Source organism: Sinocyclocheilus anshuiensis, unplaced genomic scaffold (genome assembly GCF_001515605.1).
Source record: "Sinocyclocheilus anshuiensis isolate Anshui unplaced genomic scaffold, SAMN03320099.WGS_v1.1 scaffold44, whole genome shotgun sequence".
NCBI classification, from domain to species: Eukaryota; Metazoa; Chordata; class Actinopteri; order Cypriniformes; family Cyprinidae; genus Sinocyclocheilus; species Sinocyclocheilus anshuiensis.
This window is the reverse complement of record NW_015555746.1, coordinates 2,602,193-2,605,943: the sequence shown is the minus strand read 5'-3', so window position 1 is coordinate 2,605,943 and position 3,751 is coordinate 2,602,193. Positions and strand designations below refer to the sequence as shown.

Here is a 3,751-nt window from a genome sequence, read left to right as displayed (position 1 = left end):
GGGCAGCACCTAGGGTTCTCTGTGATGTCCTCTCCCGAGCCCACCATATTTGTTCCCTCACCTGCGAAGACACAGAAGATGTGGAGTTTGGGCGGAAAAATGGTTCTAAGTTGTGTTCAGGCCAGTTCAGCTTCCCCTCAACACACAATGTTCCGTCAAGTTCAAGTGCAGAATACTCAGCCACCAAAAGAATGTGTTCTGATAGGTACAAGCACAAGTTCTCAAGTGTATTGTCACAAAGCACTTCAGCCTCTGGGTTTAAAGCAAATAAAAAATTATCCGTCGCATCCAGGCTCAATGCCGAGGACACAGGGAGACAAAAACAAAATAATAACAATGAACCAAGAGATAAATCGGTCTCTGAGTCACACAGATCCTGGCCGTTTTTCTCAATTTTTCTCTGATGGCGCCACCACTCCCATCTGTGGAATCGGTTCAGCTGAACCCTCTGGCTCTTTATCAGGAGGCTTGGAGAGAGTGTTCTGCGCATCCGTGGGTCCTCGCGACTGTAACCAAGGGTTACAGGTTTCAGTTCGCTGTAAAACCCCCTCTTTTCAATGGGGTCATAGCATCTGTAGCAAATGGGGATTCAGCTCGGGTGCTAGAAGCAGAAATATCCTCCCTCTTGAGAAAAGAGCTATAAGACGAGTTCCAGTGGGGGAAACTCAGAAAGGCTATTACTCCCGTTATTTTCTAATTCCAAAGAAAGACGGGGGTTTGCGCCCAATAATGGACCTGCGTGCTCTAAACAAGCACTTGAGGAAGTACAAATTCAAGATGCTCACAGTTGCAGCTCTCACGCGCACAATCCGTCGGAACGATTGGTTCACCGCGGTCGATCTCAAGGATGCTTACTTTCATATAAGCATCTATCCTGCGCACAGGAAATATCTCAGGTTTTCCTTTCAGAGTGTGTACGAAGTGTACGAATTTGTAACTCTTCCATTTGGGCTCCTCCTCGCGTGTTCAGCAGGTGCATAGAGACAGCGTTATCACCGCTGAGACACAAGGGGCTCAGAATATCTGCTTATCTGGACGATTATCTAATTTGCGCTCACTCACGGGAGCGCCTGGAACGGGACACAGAGATGCTCATGTCTCATCTAACGAGTCTGCGGTTCAGAATCAACTATGCCAAAAGCCAGCTGATTCCATCTCAGGAGATAGAGTATCTGGGCTTACGAATAGACTCTGTGGCATACCGCGCTATGCTCTCGGAAAGGAGGATAATGGCATTTTATCAGTGCCTGGCCCAGTTTTGCAAGGGAAATTTGGTAACGTTCAGGACCTGTCTCTGCCTTTTGGGCATGATGGCTTCGTCGCTGTCCGTTGTCCCGCTAGGTTTGCTGAAAATGAGAGGCTTCCAGCGATGGGTAGCAGCGAGACGTCTGTGTCCTCGTCGGCACCTCGCGTGCAGAGTGAGAATACACACGGAGTGCGTGATGGCTCTTCATCAGTGGAGCGATCCCCGTTTATACCAGACAGGGGTTCCCTTGGGGAGCGTATCTCTGAGAAAAGTAGTGACAACGGATGCATCTCTGTCAGGCTGGGGGGCTGTTTTTCAGGGCAGATCGGTAAACGGTCGCTGGACGCCTCAGCTTCGCAGACTTCACATAAATATGTTGGCGTTGATGGCAGTCTTTCTGGCCCTGAAACATTTTCTCCCATTCTTGGAAGGGTTTCATGTTCTGGTCAGGACAGACAATACAACGGTGGTGGCATATATCAATCGCCAAGGGGGAACGCGTTCGTTGCAACTGCACAATCTAGCGTGCAAACTGATTGTCTGGGGCGCGACACACTTCAGCTCGCTGCGCGCGACGCACGTACCAGGAGTCCTAAATATAGGGGCGGATCTCCTGTCAAGGGGCAACCCGTTATACGGAGAATGGGTGCTCCACCCACAGGTGGTAGATCAGATTTGGGGGATGTACGGCAAGGCTGCCGTAGATTTCTTCGCCTCGCAGGCAAACGCAAAGTGTCTGCTGTATTTCTCTCTCAGGGACGAAAATACGCCTTTGGGTGTGGATGCACTGGCGTACCCGTGGCCGAACGTGTTGCTTTACGCATTCCCTCCACAAAGTTTAATTTCTCTCACCCTGGAAAGAGTAAGAAAAAATGGATTATCTCTCCTTCTGATAGCCCCTCGTTGGCCGGGGAGGCTGTGATTGGCAGAGATTGTCCAGCTCCTTCAGGGAGAACCCTGGCCGGGACCTGCGGTCGCAAGTGGGGGGGGGGACAGATATTTCACCCACACCTGGAACGAGTCGATCTTTGGGTCTGGCCCGTGAAGTGTTAAATTTATATGCACTCGGGCTTCCGCAGGAGGTTATAAACACTATCCAGAGTATCGCTAGGGCTCCATCAACGTGCTCACTGTATGGCCTTAAATTGCATGTGTTTGAGGACTGGTGTACTCGTAAAGGAGTTATTCTTTTTCAGTGCACGGTGAGCGATGTACTTTGCTTTTTACAAAGCTTAATGAACAATGGGAGAGCGTTTTCTACTATTAAAGTTTACCTGGCTGCTATTTCGGCGTGTCATGTAGGCTTTGAGGGAGTCTCAGTTGGACGGGCTAGGGCTCCATCAACGTGCTCACTGTATGGCCTTAAATTGCATGTGTTTGAGGACTGGTGTACTCGTAAAGGAGTTATTCTTTTTCAGTGCACGGTGAGCGATGTACTTTGCTTTTTACAAAGCTTAATGAACAATGGGAGAGCGTTTTCTACTATTAAAAATTACCTGGCTGCTATTTCGGCGTGTCATGTAGGCTTTGAAGGAGTTTAAGTTGGACGGCACCCTCTTATATGCCGTTTTACGAAGGGGGTGAAGCATTTGAGACCAGTATCTAAGCATCTGGTCCCGTCATGGGACTTGTCCATGGTTCTGAATGCTTTAACTCGGGCCCCATTTGAACCTCTGGAGAGTGTTGATATTAAGCTCGTATCTCTGAAAACGGTCTTACTACTTGCTTTAGTCTCAGCTAAGCGAGTGTGTGTGTTACACACTTTGTCGGTTCATCGGGCATGTCTGGATTTTAGTCTGGATGACCGCAAGTTTGCGTTGCTGCCTAACCCGGCTTTCGTTCCCAAAGTCAGTGATTCAGCTTATAACTGCTCTGCTTTGGAGTTGCGTGCCTTTTAGCCCCCTCCTTTTTCTTCGGAGGAGGAGTGGAAATTGCACACTTTGTGTCCTGTACGAGCGTTACGCTATTATGTAAACAGGACACGATCGTTCAGGAAGAATGATCAGTTATTCGTTTCATGGGCCACTCAATGTAAGGGTAAGTCGATCCCCTCACAGCGCCTTTCCCATTGGATGGTGGAGGCGATTGAATTGGCCTATACATCTATGGGTCTTCATTCCCCAGCACGCTAAAGGGCTCATTCAACAAGGGGTATGGCTACCTCTTGGGCATTGTTTAAGGGGATTTCGGTAGGAGATATTTGTGCAGCGGCAAGCTCGGCTTCCCCTCATACATTTATCAGATTTTACCGTCTGGATGTCACTGTGCCTTCTATGGCTCATGCAGTTCTCAATGTTGGCTCTTTGGAGAATTGAAAGGTTATCTTTCATTCTTGCCGGGGTCTGTTCGGCGGATTCGGAAAGCATGCGTTTCGGGAGTTGGCTATATCATTCCCATAGTGATATACCGAGTGATTGTTTGAAAGAGAACGTTAGGTTACTTGCGTAACCCCGGTTCTCTGAGAACAGAGCGAGGTATCTAACCAAGCTTCCCTACTCGCATAAC

The 3,751-nt window shown here is 48.8% G+C and overlaps 1 protein-coding gene across 1 annotated transcript in view; it reads left to right on the top strand.

Annotated features, from left to right (window-relative positions):
• LOC107673532 (cytoplasmic FMR1-interacting protein 1 homolog) overlaps window positions 1-3,751 on the top strand; it is a 47,922-nt gene that overhangs the window by 37,268 nt on the left and 6,903 nt on the right. The gene's annotated exons all lie outside the window — the stretch shown is intronic.